The sequence below is a fragment of the Apodemus sylvaticus genome, chromosome 17 (assembly GCF_947179515.1).
Source record: "Apodemus sylvaticus chromosome 17, mApoSyl1.1, whole genome shotgun sequence".
Taxonomy (NCBI): domain Eukaryota; kingdom Metazoa; phylum Chordata; class Mammalia; order Rodentia; family Muridae; genus Apodemus; species Apodemus sylvaticus.
Window position 1 is genome coordinate 76652632 of NC_067488.1, and position 25275 is coordinate 76677906.

At 37.6% G+C, this 25275-nt stretch overlaps 1 pseudogene; it reads right to left on the reverse strand.

Annotated features, from left to right (window-relative positions):
* Window positions 1–349: 349 nt before the first annotated feature.
* LOC127667416 (vomeronasal type-2 receptor 116-like) lies at window positions 350–23987 on the reverse strand (annotated as a pseudogene).
* Window positions 23988–25275: the final 1288 nt, after the last annotated feature.

Sequence of the window (25275 nt, forward strand, 5' to 3'; positions counted from 1 at the left end):
TGATGAATAGAGTGTCCTTATTGCAAAATGTGACAGATTTCAAGAGGAAAAATTAATATTTTATGTCAGTGTAAACAATGAAAGCTCATGCTATCATATCTCAATGTTATGATTGTTTTCAAAAAGGTTTTCTAAAGTTATATTACAAATGTTTACTTATTTTAGGGACTGGAAATGCACTAGTTCAACTTCAGAAAATCGATTCCTTACTTCATCATGGGGTTCCAGGGAATTAAGCTCAGAATATAATATCTGCTGAGAAGAAGCCATACCCACAAAGCCATCACAGGAAAAAAAATGTGATGGTCAGAACGGTAGAGATCCAGTGAAATTCAGTTTACATGAAGAATCATGTGAAGTATGTTTTAAGTAAATATTTGCTCCTGTGGTGTCTTTCATCCCTGTTACGAGGAAGTGGGTTTAATTCTGACCTAAACAAAACAATGTAGCACTTAGGGACAAAGATTACAATTAGAATGCTTGCACTGGAAGCCAGGATAGAGAACATTTCCATAGCTACCCTGACCTTCCCAGTGGTGCTGTGGTAGAGAGGGAGGAACGTGACCCATACACTGCAGAACACAAGCATGCTGAAAGCCATGGACTTGGATTCATTAAATGTGTCAGGAAGGTTCCTGGACAAGAAAGCCATGAGGTAACTACCCAAGGCCATGACTCCCAGGTAGGCCAGAGCGCAGTGGAAGGCAACTGCTGAGCCCTTGTTGCAAAGAATGATGATTTGTCCCTGTTCAAAGTGAGCATCAATGTCAATAAAGGGAGGGGATGTTCCCAGGCATATGCCAGAGAGAAGTACTTGTATCAGAATGCAAGCTGGAATGGCACACTTAGGGACCTGTGATATCTGCAACCATCTGATCTTTCTTCCTGGAGCTGTAATCTTGAAGGCCATAACTACAGTGATGGTTTTTGGCCAACACAGTGGATAGAGTCACAGTGAACAGAAGTCCAAACACGTTCTGTTGCAGGATACATGTGGCTGTGTTTGGAAGACCAAGGAAGAGCAATGGACAGAGGAAACAGAGGGTCAGAGTGATGAGCAGGATGTAACAGAGATCTGTTATTGGCCTTGACTATTGGAGTGTCTCTGTGGTTTACAAAGACTCCAATAACAAGAGCTGTGAGAGTAGAAAATCCAAGGGACACGAGTGTGAGTCCCTTCCCCAAGGGATCATCATAAGCCAGAAAGGTGACAGTTTTCTCCAGGCAGTGTGTCTTCTCTGCATTTGCATAATGTGTTTCTGGACAGTGCACACACTGATCCATACCTGGTAGAAATGAAGTTGATCATGAATGCACAGTCAAGTTTCCCTTTACCCTACTACATTTTATGCTTCAAACTCATTGGATTGTTATTACAACCATGTTCCCTTGTCACTTTTGGTATGGAGATATGAGTATTCTAAAGTGAATAATCACACAAATTAAGGTTTATACTTCTTTCCAAAAACCCCATGAAGACTATCCTTTTCTGGAGAAAAGGGTATTTTTCACATTATACATTATAAATATATCACTGAGGAAACCATGCAGGAACTGAAGGTAGGATAAGGAGGTAAGAACTGAAGCTGAGTCCACTGGGGTGTGGTGCTGCCTGCTCTGCCTCTGATCTGCTTTGTTATGTAGCTTGTGATCACCTCCTCAGAGGTGCACCAACCCGGTGAGGCAGTGCAGCCCACAGCAACCACTAAACATGAGTATGTACAAAACTCTTTGGACAGTCGAGCCCTTCAAAGGATTTTCAATTGTGGTTTTTCTTTGATTTCATAAATCTTGATTGTGTCGAATTGACAATTAAAACACCCATAAAATCGCATAACTAGAGCCTATTTATTTTAGTTGTATATTGAAGTATTCTTATTTTTTGCTATTTACCTCTCTTTTATTTATATTTTGTAATACAGTTGAAGCACATATTTTCAAACTAGAAAACACCAAATTACATGGCAATAACTAATTCAATTTTTATGCCAGTTCTCAAAATTTCTAAATTTCCAATAGAAGATGCGAATTCAACTTGGAAATAAACATTTTTCATTGAATTTCTTATGTAAAATGATATTTTAGTCTGGGATGTATGACACAAATTCATTTTTATTTATAAATTTCTTTCAGTTTGAAAATGTTTTCATCTCATGTGATCTTGGTTGGAAACTACTAAATATGTGTTCAAAGCATTCCTTATCTTTCCCCAGCTCCTTTCATTTTTGATGGAAGGAAGTTCTCACAGGTGTTATAGTGAATATATGGATGTTTGAGAAAATTTAGTAGGCCTTTTCTCTTTTAACTACTTCTGGGTTCTGTGATGAAATTAAGGGTAGAGTAGGGGATGTAAGTTCCTTTTCATATTGAGATAATTTCGTGGCTATTAGTTTACTGTTTTGGAAAACTTTTTGAAAGATTTTCAGGAAAACAACTACTTAATAGTTAAATTTATGTTTTCTTTGTTCCTCCAGAATAGATTTTAAGAACTAAATCTTTGTGAATAAAACTCAGAGGAGAAAAATGAATGCTCCTAATATTATTTAATCACATATTTCTTGTCACAAATGACTTTCCGTATTTATGTAAAGGCTTCATTTCAAAAACTATTTTAGTTTCACTTTTCCTTAAAAGATACAGAAAGACTAGATTTACTTCTTTTTACAGTCAGCTCTACATTTGTGTAACTTTCTTATGCTTTCTTAAACTCTCCTGTCAAATAGTTAACATTTTCTCACTGTGACTATTCATGCTAATGTAAAACTTTTACATAAATCTGTTCTGCTCTGTTGTTAGATTATTTTTGTTGCTGTGTTATGCTAGCTTTTAATATTGTATCTTATAAACAATATTCATTAATTTATGGCAACTGATCTATAAGACAAAATTTATTTTGTATAAGGCTTATGGTTTGTCTTGAAATATATGTTTATTATATTTCCCTGTATTCAAATTCCTTTGATGAGTAATTTCTTTAACTTTTGAGTGTTCAACATATATGTAGCTGTATTTTTAATCAATACAATCTGATACTGTGATGTAGGTCAAAACCTTTATTCTATTCCATCCCTCCGAATGTACATATCTCTAAAGTGTCTGAACTTCAGTCTGTAATAAAGGAAGCATTTTGGGGAGATAGTTGAAGTGGTCCTTCCACAACCACATTAAATTTGTAAGTGAAATTTATATGTCTTCAATCTGCATACAGGAACTATAACTGAATTAACAGGCAATTAGGTAGTCTTTATGTTCTGGCTCTATATGTAGCAGAGAAATACCTTATATAAAATATTTTACAGTCAAATAATGGAAATTAATAGATGAGGAAATATAATTATCCAGAAATCTGCACCAGACTTCTATTCTCCCACTACCTCTCTGCCCAGCTTCAATAAGCCTGTTGATCCAGAACCAAAATACTTAGATTTCTTTCCTTCACTAATCGTCCCTGCCCAAAGAACTTTGTCAGGCATGGCTCTGAGGAGATCGTCCCTGCCAGATATAAAATTTTCTTCCAAGTCTCTTGACATCTTTTTAAGACCTGCTATTCCAGAACCATATAGCCCAAAAATATACATCAGGGGCCTGTCACACTAAGATCACGGTGGTTAGCCATCATCCCAATATATATCATAACAGGAACATGCAGTGACTAAGACATCTAGATGGCTAAAGGCATGAAACGAACTCAAACAACAAAATTCAAGAATATTATGACACCAACAGGGCAAACTTACTCTACAACAGCAAGCCCTGCATATCTTAACACAACTGAACCACAGTGCCCTTAAATCCAGTCTTATGAAGATGATAGAGGCCGTTAAAGAGGAAAGGAATAAAACGCTTAAAAAAAAAAAAGAAAACACAATCAGACAAATATAGGGCTTTACAGAGGAAACAAATAAATCTCTTAAAGTAATAGCAGAAACTACAGTTAACCAGGGAAGTAAGTAAAGCTGTTCAGGAAATGAACGTGCAAATAGAAGCCAGAATGAAAATACAAACTGAGGGTAAACTGCAGATAAGCTTACAGAATAAGAAATGCAAGTATCACCAATAAGATAAAAGTATGTAGGAGAGAATATCAGGCATACAAAAATAGAAACTGGCACATCAGTAAAAGAAAATGTTAACACTAAAATATCCTAGAAACAAAACAGCCAAGATATCTGGAATACAAAGAAAACAAGTAACCTTAGAATGATAGGAATAGTAGAAGGTAAAGAGTCCCAGATCCCAGGGTGAGAAAGTATTTTCAACAAAATTATATTAGAAAAATATCACAATGTAAAGAGAGAAATACCTATAAACATAAAAGATGGTTGTGAAACACAAAATAGAGTGGGCCAGAAAAGTCCTCTCTCAACAAAATAATGAAAATACAGATTGTAGAGAACTAAGAAAGACTAAGCACTGAGGGGAAAGACCAGGTATCATTCCATGGCAGACCTGTTAGAATTGTGTCTTTTCAATAGATTCTCTAAAAACTGAAGGGCCTGGACAGATATCTTAAAACCTATGAAAAAATCACACATGCCAACCTAGAGTCCTATACCCAGCAAAACTGTCAATCACAACAGACAGAATAAACAACCATAATTCAAGACAAGTCTGGATTTAAACAATATCTATCCAAAAATCCATTCCTACAACAAAATGCTAGAAGGAAAACTCAAACAGAAAGATGATAGCTAATTTGAAGGAAACACAAGAAATAGGTAATTCCATACAAGGAAAATCAATTTATACACACACAAACCCATATATACACCAACAACAAATAATAGGGATAAACAAACACTGACCATTAATATTTCTCACCATCTAGGGATTCAATTTCTCAATAAATGACACACACTAACAGAACAAGTAGAAAAACAGGAACTATCTTTACTGGCTGATTTTGTGTGTCAACCTGACCCAGATTGGACTTACCAAAAAGACAGGTGCTTCATTTGAGAAAATGGCTCCATGAGATCCAGCTGTGGGGCATTTTCTCAAATAGTGATTACAGGGAAGGGCCCCTTGTCAGTGTTGCCATCCCTGGGCTGGTAGTCTTGCTTTCCATAAGAAAACAGGCTGAGAAAGCCAGGGATGCTAGCCCAAATGTAACATCCCTCCATGGCCTCTGCATCAGCTCCTGCTTCCTGTCCTGCTTGAGTCCCAGGCCTGACTTCCTTTAGTGATGAACAGCAGTGTGGAAGTGTAAGCTGAATAAACCCTTTCCTCCCCAACTTCCTTCGTGCTCAAGATGTTTGTGCAGGAATAGAAACCCTGACTAAGATGCTTTCTCTTTGCTGTATAAAACAAACATCTCAGCAACACCAATAGACATTAACTTAGAGTAAGTTCTGCAAAAAATTTCAAGGACAAAAAACCCTAGAAGTAAGCTGAAATAATCATTCTTATACTTATTAAAATAAACTTCCAACTAAAATTAATAAAATGAGATGGGAATGGATAATTCATACTCAGCAGAGGAAAAATCTACTAAGATGATATTTCAATTCTCAACATGCATGCCTCCAGTTCAAAGGCACGAACATTTGTAAACGAAACATTGATAAAGCTTGAACCACATGTCAAACTCTAAACATTACTAGTGGTTATTTTCAAAACCCTGCTTTCACCAACTGACATGTTATTTAGTCAGAAACGAAACAGAGAATTAACAAAACTTACAGACATTATGAATCAAATGAACATAAAAGGCATCTAGAGAATATTTCACACAAACACAAAAGAATATACTGTCTTCTCAGAACCTAATGGATTCTTCCCCCCAAAGTTTACCAGATAATCAGTCCTAAAGAAAATTGAAACATCATCTTTTCTGTTATGAGAGAACCTTGGAGGAAATTTGGACTTCAACAACAGAAATACCATGAAAACTAAACACTCATGAAAACTCAATGAACTCTGGATTAGGGGAGAAATAAAGAATTTTTTAGATTTCAATAAAAACATAGCACAGCAAACCCAAATTCTTGGAAACAGTAAAAATAGTGCTCATTGCACTCATTCCACTGAGTGTCTTTATAAAGAATTTAATTTGAAAATTCTAGAAAGAGTAATTTAAACATATATGTGAGAGCTCTAGAAAAAGGAAATACCAGGAAGAGGAGGCAAAAAGAGGAAATAATCAAGTCAGGGCTGAAATCAATCAGTTAGAGAAAAGGAATAAAATTAATAAATGAAGACAAGAACTAGTTCATCGAGAAAATCAATAAGATAGACAAAACCTCACCATATTAACTACATAGCAATCGTATCAAAATAAATAAAACCCACACTTGAGAATTCTTTGTTTAGCTCTGTACCCCATTGTTAATAGGTTAATTTTGTTCTCTGTAATCTAACTTCTTAATTTCTTTGTGTATATTGGATATTAGTCCTCTACCGGATGTCCGCTTGGTAAAGATCTTTTCTCAATTTGTTGTTTGCCATTGTGTTTGTTCTATTGAGAGTGTCCTTTGTCTTACAGAAACTTTGTAATTTTATGAGGTCCCATTTGCCAATTTTTTATCTTAGAACATAAGTCATTGGTGCTCTGTTCAGTAAATTTTCCCCTGTGCCCATGTAGTTGAGGCTCTTCCCCACTTACTCTTCTATTACTTTCAGTGTATCTGGTTTTATGTGGAGGTCCTTGATCCAATTGAACTTGAGCTTTGTACAAGGAGATAATAATGGATCATTTTCCATTCTTCTGCATGCTGACAATCAGTTAAACCATAACCATTTGATGAAAAGGCTATCTTTTTCTCACTGGATGGTTTTAGCTACTTTGTCAAACATCAAGTGACCATAGGTATGTTGTGTCATTTCTGGTTCTTCAATTCCATTGCACTGATCTACCAGCCTGTCACTGTACCAGTTTACCATTCACTTTTTAAACACTACTGCTCTGTAGTACAGTTTGAAGTCCAGGATGCTGGATTCCCACAGAAGTTCTTTTATTTTTGAGAATAGTTTTTACTATCATGGGTTTTTTATTATGCCAGATGAATTTGAGAATTGCTCTTTCTAACTCTGAAAAATTTAGTTGGAATTTGCATGGGGACGGCATTCAATCTGTCTATTGCTTTTGGCAAGATGGTCATTTTTACTATATTAATCCTGCCAATCCGGAGGATCAATAGAACAGGATTGAAGATCCAGAAATGAACCCACACACCTATGGCCACTTGATCCTCGACAAAGAGGCTGAAAACATCCAATGGAAAAAAGATAGCCTTTTCAACAAATGGTGCTGGTTCAACTGGAGGTCAGCATGCAGAAGAATGCGAATTGATCCATCCTTGTCTCCTTGTACTAAGCTCAAATCCAAATGGATCAAGGACCTCCACATAAAGCCAGACACTCTGAAGCTAATAGAAAAGAAACTGGGAAGACCCTTGAGGACATCGGTACAGGGAGAAAGTTTCTGAACAGAACACCAATAGCGTATGCTCTAAGAGCAAGAATTGACAAATGGGACCTCATAAAATTACAAAGTTTCTGTAAGGCAAAGGACACCATCAAGAGGACAAATGGGCAACCAACAAATTGGGAAAAGATCTTCAGCAATCCTACATCAGATAGAGGGCTAATATCCAATATATATAAAGAACTCAAGAAGTTAGACTCCAGAAAACCAAACAATCCTATTAAAAAATGGGGTACACAAACATGTGAAAGATCTGTATGACAAGAACTTCAAGACTCTGAAGAAGGAAATGGAAGAAGACCTCAAAAAATGGGAAAACCTCCCATGCTCATGGATCGGTAGAATCAATATAGTTAAAATGGCCATTTTGCCTAAAGCACTATACAGATTCAATGCAATACCCATCAAAATCCCAACTCAATTCTTCACAGAGTTAGAAAGAGCAATTATCAAATTCATCTGAAACAACAAAAAACCCAGAATAGCTAAAACTATTCTCAGCAACAAAAGAAAATCTGGGGGAATCAGCATCCCTGACCTCAAGCAATACTACAGAGCAATAGTGTTAAAAACTGCATGGTATTGGTACAGTGACAGACAGGAGGATCAATGGAACAGGATTGAAGATCCAGAAATGAACCCACACACCTATGGCCACTTGATCCTCGACAAAGAGGCTGAAAACATCCAATGGAAAAAAAGATAGCCTTTTCAACAAATGGTGCTGGTTCAACTGGAGGTCAGCATGCAGAAGAATGCGAATTGATCCATCCTTGTCTCCTTGTACTAAGCTCAAATCCAAATGGATCAAGAACCTCCACATAAAGCCAGACACTCTGAAGCTAATAGAAAAGAAACTGGGGAAGACCCTTGAGGACATTGGTACAGGGAGAAAGTTTCTGAACAGAACACCAATAGCGTATGCTCTAAGAGCAAGAATTGACAAATGGGACCTCATAAAATTACAAAGTTTCTGTAAGGCAAAGGACACCATCAAGAGGACAAATCGGCAACCAACAAATTGGGAAAAGATCTTCACCAATCCTACATCAGATAGAGGGCTAATATCCAATATATATAAAGAACTCAAGAAGTTAGACTCCAGAAAACCAAACAACCCTATTAAAAAATGGGGTACAGAGTTAAACAAAGAATTCTCACCTGAAGAACTTCGGATGGCTGAGAAGCATCTTAAAAAATGCTCAACTTCATTAGTCATTAGGGAAATGCAAATCAAAACAACCCTGCGATTTCATCTTACACGAGTCATAATGGCTAAGATTAAAAATTCAGGAGACAGCAGGTGTTGGAGAGGGTGTGGAGAAAGAGGAACACTCCTCCACTGCTGGTGGGGTTGCAAATTTGTACAGCCACTCTGGAAATCAGTCTGGCGGTTCCTCCGAAAACTGGGCACCTCACTTCCAGAAGATCCTGCTATACCACTCCTGGGCATATACCCAGAAGACTCCCCACCATGTAATAAGGATACATGTTCTACTATGTTCATAGCAGCCCTATTTATAATTGCCAGATGCTGGAAGGAACCCAGGTATCCCTCAACAGAAGAGTGGATGCAAAAAAATATGGTATATCTACACAATGGAGTACTATTCAGCCATTAGAAACAATGAATTCATGAAATTCTTAGGCAAATGGATGGAGCTAGAGAATATCATACTCAGTGAGGTAACCCAGACTCAAAAGGTGAATCATGGTATGCACTCACTAATAAGTGGATATTAACCTAGAAAACTGGAATACCCAAAACATAATCCACACATCAAATGAGGTACAAGAAGAAAGGAGGAGTGGCCCCTGGTTCTGGAAAGACTCAGTGAAACAGTATTCAGCAAAACCAGAACGGGGAAGTGGGAAGAGGTGGATGGGAGGACAGGGGAAGAGAAGGGGGCTTACGGGACTTTCGGGGAGTGGGGGGGCTAGAAAAGGGGAAATCATTTGAAATGTAAATAAATTATATCGAATAAAAAAAAGAAAAAAAATGGGGTACAGAGTTAAACAAAGAATTCTCACCTGAAGAACTTCGGATGGCGGAGAAGCATCTTAAAAAATGCTCAACTTCATTAGTCATTAGGGAAATGCAAATCAAAACAACCCTAAGATTTCATCTTACACCAGTCAGAATGGCTAAGATTAAAAATTCAGGAGACAGCAGGTGTTGGAGAGGGTGTGGAGAAAGAGGAACACTCCTCCACTGCTGGTGGGGTTGCAAATTGGTACAACCACTCTGGAAAGCAGTCTGGCGGTTCCTCCGAAAACTGGGCACCTCACTTCGAGAAGATCCTGCTATACCACTCCTGGGCATATACCCAGAAGACTCCCCACCATGTAATAAGGATACATGTTCTACTATGTTCATAGCAGCCCTATTTATAATTGCCAGATGCTGGAAAGAACCCAGGTATTCCTCAACAGAAGAGTGGATGCAAAAAATGTGGTATATCTACACAATGGAGTACTATTCAGCCATTAGAAACAATGAATTCAAGAAATTCTTAGGCAAATGGATGGAGCTAGAGAATATCATACTAAGTGATGTAACCCAGACTCAAAAGGTGAATCATGGTATGCACTCACTAATAAGTGGATATTAACCTAGAAAACTGGAATACCCAAAACATAATCCACACATCAAATGAGGTACAAGAAGAAAGGAGGAGTGGCCCCTGGTTCTGGAAAGACTTAGTGAAACAGTATTCAGCAAAACCAGAATGGGAAAGTGGGAAGGGGTGGGTGGGAGGACAGGGGAAGAGAAGGGAGCTCACGGGACTTTCGGGGAGTGGGGGGGGGCTAGAAAAGGGAAATCATTTGAAATGTAAATAAATTATATCGAATAAAAAAAAAGAAAGAAAAAAAAAGAAAAAAAAGAGCAAAAAAAAAAAAAAAGAAATGAGCAGCTCTAAAAAAAAAAAAAAAAAAAAAAAAAATCCTGCCAATCCACAAGCATGGGAGATATTTCCATCTTCTGAGGTCTTCTTCAATTTCTTTTTTCAGTGACTTGAATTTCTTGTCATACAGATCTTTGACTTGTTTGGTTAGAATCACACCAAGATACATCATACTCTTGGTGACTACTGTGAAGGATGTCATTTTTGTAATTTCTTTCTCTTGATGAGAAACAACTAAAGAAATGTTCAACACCTTAGTCATCAGGGAAATGCAAATAAAAACGACCCTGAATTTCCACCTCACCCCAGTCAGAATGGCTAAGATCAAAAACTCAAGTGACAGCAGGTGCTGGAGAGGATGTGGAGAAAGAGGAATACCCCTCCCCTCCACTGCTGGTGGGACTGCAAGCTGGTACAACCACTCTGAAGTCAGTTTGCTGTTTCCTCAGAAAATTGGACATAGTATTACCTGATGACCCAGCTCTACCACTGCTGGGCATATACCCAGATGATTCTCCAACATGTAATAAGGACACATGCTGCACTATGTTCATAGCAGCCAGAAGCTGGGAAGAACCTATATGTTTCTCAACACTGGAATGGATACAGAAAATGTGGTACATTTACACAATAGAATACACTATTCAGCTATTAAAAACAATGAATTTATTAATTTTGAAATTCTTAGGGAAATGAATGGAAGTAGAAGATGTCATCCCACCTGAGGTAACCCAATCACAAAAGAACACACATGGTATGTGCTCACTGATAAGTGGATATTAGCCTAGAAGCTGAGAATACCTAAGATACAATTCCCAGACCAAACAAAGCTCAAGAAGAAGGAACACCAAAGTATGAATACTTTGGTCCTTCTTAGAAGGGGGCACAAAATGCTCATTGGAGGAGATAAAGAGACCAAGTGTGAGCAGAGCCTGAATGAAAGACCTTCCAGAGACTGCCCCACAGAGAGATCAATCCCATATACAGTCACCAAACCCAATCACTACTGTGGATGCCAATAAGCACTTGCTAACAGTAGCCCGAAATAGCTGTCTCTTGAGAGGCTCTGCCAGTACCAGACAAATGCAGAGGTGGATGATCTCAGAAAACCACTGAACTGATCATAAGGTCCCCAATGGAGGACCTAGAGAAAGGACCCAAGGAGCTGAAGGAACTTGTAGCCCCATAGGAGAAACAACAATATGAACCAACCAGAACACCCCAGATCTCCCAGGGACTAAACCACCAACCAAAGAGTAAACATGGAGGAACCCATGGTTCCTGCTTCGTATGTAGCAGAGGATGGCCTTGTTGGACATCAAAGGGAGGAGAGTCCCTTGGTCCTGAGAAGATTCGATGCCTCAGTATAGGGGAATGGCAGGACAAGGAAGCATGAGTAGGTAGGTTGGTGAACAGGGGGAGGGGCAATGGAATAGGGCGTTTTCAGAGGGGAAACGAGGAAAGGGGATAACATTTGAAATGTGAGTAAAGAAAATATCTAATCAAACATAAATGAATATATACAAATAAATTATAAATAAATAAAATCAGAAATGAAAAGGGAGGCAAAAAACAGACAAGAAAAAAAAGTGTTACCTTACTTCACAACTTATACTCCACAAAACTGGAAAAGCTTAATGAACTGGCTGAATTTCTAAACAAATTCCACACTTACTAACGTTAAATCAAGATCAGGTATCCTATATAAATATCTCTAAAACCCTAAAAAAAAAAGAGAAGCAGTCATGAAATGTCTCTTGATTAAAAATACCCTAGAAAATGGGATACACAAAACATAATCCACATATCAAATGATGTGCAAGAAGAATGTAGAAGTGGCCCCTAGTTCTGGAAAGACTCAGTGTGGCAGTATAGGGCAAAACCAGAACAGGGAAGTGGGAAGGGGTGGATGGGAGAACAGGGGAGGGAATAGGGCTTATGGGACTTTTGGGTAGTGGGGGACCAGAAAAGGGGAAATCATTTGAAATGTAAATAAAAAATATATCAAATAAAAAAAATACCCAGAGCCAGGTGGTTTTATTTCAGAATTCTCCCAGACTTTTAAAGGAGAGCTAAAACCAATGCTTCATGGATTATTCCCCCAAATAGAAGCAGGAGCACTGCCAAACTCATTTTATGAGTCCACCGTCAAACTGATACACAAATTTCACAGACTCAACAAAGAAAGATAATTTCGGACCTATTTATCTTATGCTTATTGATGCAGAAATACTAAAAAAAATCTATAAAAATCAAAACTCACAAACCAATTCCAAGAACACATCAAAAATGTCATATACCATAACTCAGTAGGATTCATCCTTGAGATCCAAAGATGGTTCAATACATGAAAATCCTTCTGCCTGATTCACTATATTAAAAAACTGAAGAAAAAAACATAATGATCATCTCATTACATGCTGAAAGAGACATTATGAAAATGTGATACCAATTCATTCACAAAAAGGAACCTTCTAGCTTGACAGAGCACTGGAAATCCCAACAAGCAGCAGAAAGAGTCAGATGCAGATATTTGCACCCAACCAATTGACAAAAGCAGCTGACCCCTGTTGTTGAACTAGTGAAGGTTGAAAGAAGCTGAGGAGAAGAGCGATCCTGTAGGAGGTCCAGCAGTCTCAATTAATCTGGACTTATGTGATCCTTCAATCACTGGACCACCAAATAGGCAGCATATATCAGCTCCCAACACACATACAGTAGAGGACTGATGGGCCAGTGTTATGAGATGATGCACCTAACCATCAAGAGACTGGAGACCTCAGGGAGTTTAGAGGTCAGGCAGGGTGGGGCGTCTGGACCTCCATGTGGAGACAGAGGATGTGAAGGAAGTATGAGATGTTGAACATTTGGTGAGTAGATGGGGGTGAATAAAATATGGAGTGTAAAAAATTAATTAAAAGAAAGAAAATGTGACATCAATTCATTTTTAAAGTATTTGAAAAATCAGGGATATATGTCAAACATCTAAATTTTACAGAACCAACATACAGAAAGCCAGTAGCTAATATCAAATTAAATGGACAGAAACTTAGGTAATTCCACTATGATCAGGGACAAGACAATGTTACCCACTCTGACCAATCTATTCAATACAGAGGTTGAAGTTGTAGCTGGAACAGTCAGAGATCTAAAACAGATCAAGTGGCTACAAATTGGAAATATAGAAGTCAAAGTATTGCTTTTGACAGATGATATGATAATAAACATAAATAATTCCAAAATTCTACCAGAGAACACCTACAACTGATGAACACTCAGGGAGTAGTGGACCAGAAAAGGGGAAATCACTTGAAATGTAAATAAAAAATATATCGAATAAAATAAAAAAATTAATAAAAAAGAAAAACGAAATAATAATAAAAGAAATATTAAAAATCAGGAAAAAGTGGCTGAATACAAAATTAACATTAAGAAATGCCATATTCCTTCTTTAAACAAATGATAAATGAGCTGAGAAAGAAATTAGGGAAACAGATTACTTTACAATATTTACAAATAATATAAATATCTTCATATAATTCTAGCCATGCAACTGAAAACCTATAAGAAATTATCTTGAAATCACTGAAGAAAACATTGAGAAAGATATCAGAATATCGAAAGATCTCTCATGCTCTTGAAATCGAAATTAACATAATGTAAATGATTACCAAACCAAAAGTAATCTACATATTCAATCTGATTCCCATCAAAATTACAATACAATTCTTTACAGACCTTGAAATAGTAATCTTAACTTTATATGGAAAAACAAAATTCCAGCATCACTAAAGGAATCCTGAACTATAATAGAACTTTTGGAGGTAACCCCATCCTTGACCTTAAGTAATAGTAATAAACTCTGCATGATACTAGTCTAGGAAGAAACATATTGATCAATGGAATCAATCCTCAAAGCCACATGCTTACACACACTTACATTTCTGACAAAAACACAAAATCATACAATGGGGAAAAAAAGAAAGCATCTAAATAATAGTGGTGAGCTAATGGGATGTCTGATGTAGAGGAATGAAAATAGATGTATATCTATCACCATGCACAAAACATCAAGTGAAGTGGATCAAAGACGTTAGCATAAAGACTCCAGAGAACCAGGTAATGCTATTAAAAATAGTATACGGAGCTAATAAAAGACTTTCCAAATAAGGAATCTCAAGTGGCTTAGAAGCTCCTAGTGAATTGTTCAACATTCTTAGTCATCAGGGAAATGTAAATCAAAATGACCCTCAGATTCCACCACACACCCTTTAGAATAACTAAAATCCAACTCTCAGGTGACAGCAAATGCTGGTAAGGATGTGGAGAAAGAGGCAAACTCTTCTATTGCTGGTGGGAATGGAAGCTGGTACAACCACTCTTGAAATCAGTCTGATAGTTTCTCAGAAAATTTTAAATAGTACTATCTGAGGATCGAGTTACACCACTCCTGGGCATATACCCAAAAGATGCTCCAATATGATCATATCAGCCTTTTTTTTTTATAATAGCCAGAACTTGAAACAACCCAGATGCCCATCAATGAAAGAATGGATACAATACTTATCATACAAATACACAATGGAGTGCTATTTAGCTATTAGAAATGGCAACTTTGAGTTTTGCATTCAAATGGATGGAAGTAGAAAATACCATCCTTACTGAGGATGTCGAGCAGCAAAAGAACACGAAACATATGTACTACTCTCTCATAGTGATGTGGCTATTAGGCAAAAGGCTTGTAATACCTACCATACAATGGACAAACTATGAAGATCAAGCTGAAAGAAGACCGAATTGTGGATCCTTCAGTCCTACTTAGAAGACAGAAGAAAATAATAATGGAAGCTAGAGGGAGAAAATTGGTTGACAGAGCGGAGGATGAGGGGAAAAGAGGGGAAGGATACAATTCACAGACTAAATGAAGCTCAAGAAGAAGGAAGAACAAATTATGGATACTCTAGTCCTTCTTAGAAGGGGGAACTAAATACCCACAGGAGGAGATACAGAGACAAAGTGTGGATCAGAGACTGAGGGAGAGATAATCCAGAGACTGCCCCACCTAGGGATCCATCTCATATACAGTTACAAAACCCTGACAGTATGGTGGATACCAACAAGTGCTTGCTGATAGGAGCCTGATATAGCTGTCACCTGGGAGGCTCTGCCAGTGATTGACAAATATAGAGGTGGATGCTCTCAGCCAACCATTGAACTGAGCACAATGGATGAGCTAGAGAAGAGACCCAAGGAGCTGAAGGGGTTGCAGCGCCGTAGGAAGAACAACAATATGAACCACCCAGCTACCCCAGAGCTCCCAGGGACTAAACCATCAACCATAGAGTACACATGGAGGGACCCATGGCTCCAGATACATATGAAGCAGAGGATGGCCTTGTTGGACATCAAAGGGAGGAGAGGCCCTTGGTCCTGAGAAAGCTAGATGCCCCAGGGGCATCCCCAAGGGGAACCCCAAGACAGGGAAGTGAGAGTCCGTGGAATGGAGAGCAGGGGGAGGGGGGATGAGTTAGGAGATTTTCGGGGGGGAAATCATGAATGGGGACGACATTTGAAATGTAAATAAAGAATATAACTAATAACAATAAAAGTGCTTGCTCAGAGGAGGCAGATACAGGTGTCTACTGACAGAGGCTGAGAAATACAGATGGGGATGCTCACAGCCAATCATTGGACTGAGCACAAGAATCCCAATGGAGGAGTTAGACAAAGGCCTGCAGGAGCTGAAGGGGTTGCAACTCCATAGGAAGAACATTATCAACCAACCAGAACACATGGAGAGAACCATGGGTACAGCTGCATATGCACCAGAAGATTACCTTATCTGGCATCAGTGGGAGGGGAGCCCTTTAGTCCTGTGGAGGGTGGATGACCCAGTGATGGAGAATGCTAGGGCTCTGAAGTAGGAAGGTGTTGTGTGGGTGGGGATGGCATCATCATAGAAGCAGGAGGGATAAGATTGGGGGGTTGCTGAGGGCAAAACAGGAAGGGAGATAATATTTGAAATGTAAACAAATAAAACAAACAATAATAAATTTAAAGAAAGAGCATAGACTTAAAGATTTAGTTGCAAATCTGAAGTAATGTAATTGTCATGTAGTTCTCTTGTTTAATTTTTTTCCATTACTTAGTTTTGTCAGTGCACCATAGAGAGGATGTAAAACCCTCTGAGAGACTTGTCCTTCACCTGTCTCATTGGAAATCTCATTGTCTGGGCAAGGACTGCAGTCAAAGCAACAATTAGGCCTTCCCTCCAGGACAACTTTCCTGAATCCAGGGCTGCAGCTCTCACTGCAGACAGACCGAGGAATCTGAAAAATATTTAATACAAGATACCAAATGCTTAGCTCTTAATCAATGCCCAAGTACATGTTTTATAATAGAAGGTATATTAATTAAAATTTATATTTAAAATTGTACAAACTTGCTGTTTTACCCCACTTGGCTACTGAATGAAAAGTGGAAATGAAATTTGGCCAGCAACAGTCATCGCTTTCCTCCTCCTGAATGTTGACAGAATCTGCCCAGTTTCTTCAAATCACTGCTGTTCTGATTCCCTGCCATGATGAACTTCACCCTCCAACTGTGACATTCTGAAGAGAATCGTACTTTCCTCGCATTGGTTTTATTGCCATTTTTTTCAAGATGAGACTTAAAAATTAAAGGACATCCTCTCAGTTTGTTGTGTGTCTGCAAAAGGCTTAAAAGCAAAGGCCCCCTAAAAACTGATTGTGACTGCCTTTCTAGTTATCTTAGTTCCGGTTTCTATTGTGATCAAACAGCATACCAAAAGCAAACTGAGGACAGACATGTTTCTCATCAATGAAAATAAGGACTAGAGTTAAAGCAGAAAACTGGAAAATTACTAGAAATGGAGAACTTGCAGTATTTCTGTTTACTATCCTGCTAATCGTGGGTTTCTCACCCATGATTCTTAAACAACTAAGGACCACCTGACACCACTCCATTTTATATGTCATTGTGAGGTAATTTTTTTCACTAATTGTTGTATTCAGTTTACATACAGGATACTTCCTCTCCTGGTCCACACCCTAACACTCCTCCCCCTGCCCTGCTCTGCTGAGAGGGTGTGGGCCCCCTGGAATTACTGCCACTCTGCCACATCATGTCTCTACAGGATTAGCTTCATACTCTCCCACTCTGGTCAAGGAAGGTAGCTAAGTTGTGGAGTGAGTCCCACAGATAGCTTAAGGACAGCCCCCACTTCAGCTATTTGGATCCAACATGGAGTTTGAGCTGCACATCTACTACATATTTTGAGGGTGTTGAGACTATGTCTATCTCATGTATGGCCTTTGATTGGTGGATTATTTTGTCAGAGCCCCCAAGGTTTGAGGTTCCTAGGCTCTTGGTCTTCCTGTGGAGTTCCTCAACTATTCTGGGCCTCAATCCTTCCATAAGAGACCCTTAGCTCTGCCCAGTGTTAGGCTGTGGATCTCTTCATCTGTGTCTGTCTACTGTTGGGTGAAGCATCTTGGATGACACTTGTGCTATGTCTTTTTCTGCAAGCATAACAAAATTTCATTAACTGTTTCAGGGATTGAGTATTGCCCCAGGATGGATCTCAAATTGGGCCAATTATTGGTTGGCCATTCTATCAATCTCTCTTCCATCCTTGCATTTCTTTTAAATAGGACAAATTTTGGGTCAAAATTTTTGTGTCTGTGTTGTTGTCCTTATCCCCCCAAGGCAGGACCAGCATGGCGATAGGAGTTGTTTGTCCTCTTAATGTTACAAGTCTCCACTGCTATTTTTCTCAGCTATGGTCACCTGAATTTTCTTCTGGTACCCTTCCTAAAGCCATGTCTCAGACATTTCTTGTCATTTCCCCAAACCCTCCACTGCTGGCAGCTACAGATTGCCTTTCATTCTTCTAACTTTCCCAACACCTGATACTGAGACCACCATTCCTTACCACCTTCCCTCTCACACCCAGGACCTTCATCCATCTACCAATTATGACTATTTAAAAACTACTTCTAAGTGAGATTCAAGTATGCTCGCTTCAGTATCTTGCTTTGTTTAGCCTCGTTGGGTCTGTGGATTGAATCAGGGCTATCATGTACTTTATGACTAATGTCCTCTCAAGAGTGAGCAAATACAGTGCATGCCTTTTGGGTCTGGGTTACCTCATTGAGGAGGATATTTTCTAGTTCCATCCATTTTCCTTGAAAATTTATAATGGCCAAGTGTTTTAATAGCTGAATAGGAGACCACTATGTGAATGAACCACATTTTCTGAATCTATTGTTCCATTGAGGCCTATCTGGGTTGTTTCCACTTTCTGGCTATTATGGATAAGGATGCTATAAAGATAGTAGAGCAAGTGTCTTTCTGATATGGTAGAGCAGTTTTGGTTATATGCCTAGAAGCAGTATATATACACGTCTTCCCGTAATACTATTTCCAGTTTTCTGAGAAAATGACAGATTGTTTTCCTGTGTGATTATACAAGTTTGCCATCCCACCAGCAATGGCAGAGTGCTGCCGTTTCTCTTTATCCTTACTACCATATGCTATCTCTTGAGCATTTCTTTTTATCTTAGCCATTTTGATTGGTGTAAGATGATTTCTCAGGGTCATTTTCACTTGCATTTCCCTGATGACTATGGTTGTTGAACATTTCTTTAACTGCTTCTAAGACATTCAAGGCTCCTCTTTTGAGAATTCTCTATTTAGTTCTTTACCACATTTTAAAAAAAAATGTTATTAGCTTTTCAAATTAAGAAATCTAATTTCTTGAATTACTTATTATTTAGAATATTAGACTTCTACTGAATTTAATGTTAATGAAGATCTTTTCAGTCTATCAGCTGCCACTTTTGTCCTATTGATAATGTCCTTTGCCTTATGGAAGCGTTTCAGGTTCAGTTATCAATGGTTTCATGATCCGTCCAGGAAATTGTCTTCTCTGCCAATGGGTTCAAAGCTATTTCCCACTTTCTCTTCTATTAGACTCTGTGTATCTTGGTATTATGTTAAGGTTTTTGATGCACTTGGTCTTGGGTGTCTTCAGAGTGATAAATATTGGTCTATTTGCCTTATTCTACAAGCATATATTCAGTAGGAGAGACATCATTTGTTGAAGATGCTTTCTTTTTTTTCCATTGTAAGGTTCGGCTTCTGTCAAAAATCAAATGTCCGTAAATGTACTACAGGGAACTGATTTCATTCCACCGATCAACAACTTTCATTTTATAGGAAACCATAAAGGTTTTATACCATTGCTCAGTATTACATTTTGAGGGCAAGGGTGGTGATTTCTCCAGAAGTTCTTTTATTGGTCAGGTTCATTGAGCTGTCCTTGGTTTTTGTTTTTCCATATGAAGTTGAGAATTGCTCTTTGAAGGTCTGTAAATAATTGTGTGAGAATTTTCATAGGAATTACACTGTATCTGTAGATTCCTTTATTAAATTTGTAAAATTTAGGTAACACTCTAAATTTCCAATTTTCACTAGGTTAATCAAATTCATCCATGAGGATAAAAGAGGTTTCCATCTTCTCACATCTTCTTCAATTTAGTTCTTCAAGGACTTGAATTTGTTTTCATACACGTCTTTGATTTCCTTGATTAGAGTTACACCAAAATAGTTTACATTATTTGTGGTTATTATTGGTAAGGGTGTTTTTTCACTAATATCTTTCTAATCCCATTTTTTAATAAATTAGGGAAATATCTCCCATATTAATGGTCCCTCATACTACCATGTTTTATGATAATACTCGACAGGTTTTCCTTGATGGAAGAAGTTCAGAAATACTATCTATACTAAGATTCCTCTTCTCAGGGAAGTTCAATTTATGTTATTTTGAAAAAAATTTACCTTGGACTCTAGAAGTTAATGTAAACAGCCTGATATCTCTTTTGTTACAATGATGTCAGAAAGTAGTAATTGATAACCTTTCTTTAAAGGTCAAAATGATTAGATAATTTAAAAATATTTAAAACACTTCCACAAGAATGAGCGATCAGTAAAACTCTTAATAATAATAGTTATGAGTGTATTGATGGGAAAATTATTAGCAACCAAGATTTACTACATCAAGAAGCATATAAGATTTACTTAGAAACACACCTCTGTAAATCCTATGGGCCAGTTAATCATTTATTCAGACATCATCAGCTGTTCCCCCTTGGAAGAACTAGGAACAAATGTACCCACTTTCACCAATAATGAAAGACCTGATGGAACGTTTCAAACATTGTTAATATCATACTCTGGATCAGCCTTCCTTTTCCAGTCCAGAACCACAGGGTCACCAACAGAGTTTTTGACTTGAATATTCTTCAGAAAAGGGTGAAGCTAAAAGATATGAGAAATCTTATGATGAAGTTATGGATTTATAATTTAATTATGAATAAGGAGTTATTTCCTGACAATAATGTATGATGTTATCACTGTTTTAATAAATTATATATGGGATTGAACACAACAAAAGAAAGCTTAGGAGAAAATAAATATAATTTTTTCTTAAATGTCAGTTTGCATAGAATATGCCAGGCCAAGAAGAGCCAAATGATCAAAGATAATATAGCAAACAAGTCACAACTTTTTATCCCTTTTAAAAAAATTGAAACTACTTCATTTCTATCACTATTATCTAATAGAATAAAATATAATTCCAAGAATCTATAAAATGCTACAAAAGAGCCTATTACTTCGCTATGGTTTAAAGAAACTATCTTATTACTATTCCAAGTACTACCAAATGTTCAAGGACTATGGAGTGAACGGATCTCAACATCTTTGAAAAACTAGGTATATCCTTATATTTCCTGACATTTTCACAGCCTCAATGTTTAAGATGAGGTTATTTGAGTTTGGTGGATAATCAGGAGTGGGCTGATTTAGAGTACATACTTATTCTAATGGCATACAGGAATTTTGTATATATTTTGTGTAAAATGAACTTGAAAACCTGGATTTTTTTCTTTTTTCTTTTTGTTCTGGTTTATTTGCAAGAATGAGAACATGCATTTCAAACAATCAAATATTTTATTAACTTACCAACATAGAATACAATGGCAGATTTCAAACTAGAAAGCATAGCCTAACATGAATTGGTAGCCATGATTTACATGTATGTTGACTTCTATGAAGCCCAGAGGTACACAGTTGTCCTGTATGCTTCACTGACTTAAAGAGTGCTTATTGTTCCTATGAATAAAAAGTCACACAAAATTTCCCTAGATCCAATGACCTAATGACTCAAAGTCACCTGACACGTGCCTCTCAAGACAGCTTAACCAGGGTAACTCCAGGAGACACAGCAGCTTGGCACTTGGATTTGGATTGCAGATGCAGTCACATTGACAACTATGACTACCCATCACAACTAACTGTATGTCATTCTGTGAAACAACAAATTATTCTTATTTATCTAAAGTGGGGTATCCTCTAAACAACATTTTCATTGCCTTTACCCTCTAATCACCTTTTCTTGGCAATTCCCATTCTACTTTCTAAATCTACTCTAGAATTTGGATCTACATTTCCTTTTTGATAGTTTTTGTATGCTTTTCAATGTAATTATTCAGTTCCATCCTGATTGCAGTTCCTCTTTTTAGACTAATCCATCTCACCACCCAACCCCCATCAACTTCTCTGAGATGGTTGGGCATCCCCTGGGTATTCCCAACTCTAAGACATGAAGATTCTTCCTGGATCGTCACCTTAATGAAAATCTTGGTTTTTCTACTGAGAAATTAGCAAGACAAATATCTCTGCTATTTCTTTTTTTGTTTGCTTGGGTGTTTTTGGTTCTTTTTCAAGACAGGGCTTCTCTGTGTAGTCCTAGCTGTCCTGGAACTCACTCTGTAGACCAGGCTGGCCTCAAACTCAGAAATATGCCTACTTCTTCCTCCCAAGTGCTGGGATTACAGGCATGTGCCACCATGCCCAGCTATCTCTGCTATTTCTACAAAAAGAAGAATTAGTCTGTTGAACAGAATCTTCTACAGGCCACTCATCATATACATAGACATTGAACTATGTTGATATCTAAGCACTGAAATATGCACTATGTCTTATAGGTTATTGAATGGAAAAATAATATAGCATTACTAGTTTGAGAGCTTTTAAAGCATCTGTGTCATGTTGGTGAATTTAAAATACAAAGAAAGGCACATTACCTGCCAGGGTGATAACAGAGTCCTATCAATATTTTCCTGTGGTTGAACTTGTATTTGATTGAGATTCTTCTCGTGGAGACTGTGGGCCACTGCATACACTGCATTGTACAGATTGCAACTCTCTTCAGTCATGACCATTTCAAAAAGATTCCTTGGCAAAAATCCCAAAGAGGCATTGGGCAGACAGTATTCGATGCTTTTACGTGCAGAATGCAATCTTGAGCAACTGAAAAAATTCATCCACAAGATATGAAGAAATGTATCTTCTGGATACTTAACAGGATTGGCTTCCTGCATAAATTTTGTGAAACCAACAATCTCCCCATGATGGGGTGAAAAAGTAAGAGCCCCATGGGATAAATGTAACACTGTATATGCATGAATACTTGGGCTAATCCATTTTTTATTCATAACCCAGATTTTATTCATTGTGTACTTTCTATAGATATTTACTATTACAGTTAATAGGAAATTAATGGGTCCATAAAATACAATCACATATGCTGATGACCCTAGATTATTCATCTGATAATAGGTTAGTGAATAAAATGTTGATTGTCCCACAAACGATACTGTATCCACAAAAGCTATGCAGGTTTTGTTCTTTTCCATCTCCATTCTAAATCTGATGCAAACTGAGAACCTTTGTGGTCATCTGTGATGAGCAGTCCCACCCAGGTCCAGCTGAAATGAAGCATCAAAGAGGCAATACCACAGAACAGAGCTGTGTCTTTGGGGGCTACCTGGTACAGAGATGTAAACTGATTTGTGTCAATCTTTGCGAGATCAAAAGGCCCAACAGTAACCTGAAAGGAATACAGTATTTATAAAGTAGAACAATAAATGCCATTTAAATAGTCTTAGTCTTAAAAACCCGATTTAAGTTATAAAGTTGATACTCTGCTCAATAGTTCTTAATGTCACATCTCATCTCCTGAGTGTTTCCATAAAAATTATTGAAAAGTATTAAAGTTTTAAATTTCCATGTGTACTGTTCACCCTCCTTACTCTACATCAAAGTAAAAAATAACAGACTGTGTCCGTAATTGTCTTTGTATTTGCTCTTTAATGTCAATTAATCAAAATCTCTCCTTTTCATTTTGCAAACAGCTAATTCGGAGAAAAGAAATCTGGCTTCCCACCACTCACATCATGTGCACTTACCTGAGGAAATTTGTAAAGACCCAACAATGTCCCAATGATTTCAGATGATTTCCATGATATTCCAGTAAGTGTAGCAACCGATTTCCACTTTTTTCTACAATTGTAATTAGGGATAAATATGCTCAAACCTGTGAGCCAATGGAATACACTCTTCAGCTTGTTCCTTTCAGCATCTGGGAGATTATATATCTCAAGTCCCAGAGACGTGTTTGGTAAAACATGAGGGTTCAAGTTGATTTCATTGATGGCAAATAACATTGCCAAAACAAGTTGGTAGTTTCCTATATCAATCCTGCATAGAAGTATCACAGCATTCATATTGGGAACTCATAAATATTATACCTATAACTTTAGAGCAATGGCTTTTATATTCTGAAAGCTTGTGTTTGCTTAGAACACACAGTCCTTCAACAAATTCTTCATTTCAAATGATATACTGAAAAGCAAAACTTGTTAATTATATATCCAAGAGTTTGCTTTCTCTGACTTCCAGATGTGGAAATATAACATAATTCCATCGTAGAATGAAATATATTTCTTCACAAATTATCCACTCTTCTTATCTTCCAGTATGCCAAACTATGTAAAATAGTTTATTTTCCATGAAGCCACCAGATTCATGTGATATACTATTATGAAAGAGCTCACTTTCTGATTTCAGTCTATCTGTGGCAAGATTTGGCTTTTGAACAAACTGTTCATTTTTGGTTTACCCTGGAAAATAGATAGATGCAACCTTCTCTGTGTGGGCCAGAGATTAAATACCTTTGACAAGATGGAATGGCTAGAAAGGGAATCATATTGTGTAAACCCTCAGAGCCACTAGGTACCTCATTTGCAAGGAAACTATGTTTTGTGGTATGTGATCACATGTCTTATATCCTTATTTGGAAAATATGGCAAATATCCAATTCAGGAATGTAGTAGGGAGTTAGGAGATGCCTACAATCTCTGGTGGGTGCCTGGGTACCAGGGTGCCGTGGTCTCAGACATACTCAAGCTTACTAGGTTTCTGGCTTTGTCTACTATCACAGACTCATCTCCTTAAGAAAACTAGGAGCTGGGTGGTGGTGGCACACGACTGTAATCCCAGCACTCTGGGAGGCAGAGGCAGGCGGATTTCTGATTTTGAGGCCAGCCTGGTCTACAGGGTGAATTCCAGGACAGCCAGGGAACTCTCACTCACAAAACAGAGAAACCCTGTCTCAAAAAAAAAAAACCAAAAAAAAGAAAGAAAGAAAGAAAGAAAGAAAGAAGGAAAGAAAGAAAGAAAGAAGGAAAGAAAGAAAGAAAGAAAGAAAGAAAGAAAGAAAGAAAGAAAGAAAGAAAGAAAGAAAGAAAGAAAGAAAGAAAGAAAGAAAGAAAACTAGGAAGAGGATCAAGATTGGTGGCAAGTTTCTATGTTGGGGCACATTGTGTGATGTTTTGTCACTATTATTGGATTCCTGAATTCTAATCTTTCAGGGTGTAAAACACTAGCTTAGTTGTCAGTTCTAGGTTTTGATATTTCTACAGACCATCACTGGCCTGATATTTTGTGAACATACACCCTTCCTCACTTGCCTTTTGGATGTAAGATATATCTGACTACCAATAGCTTTGAAGA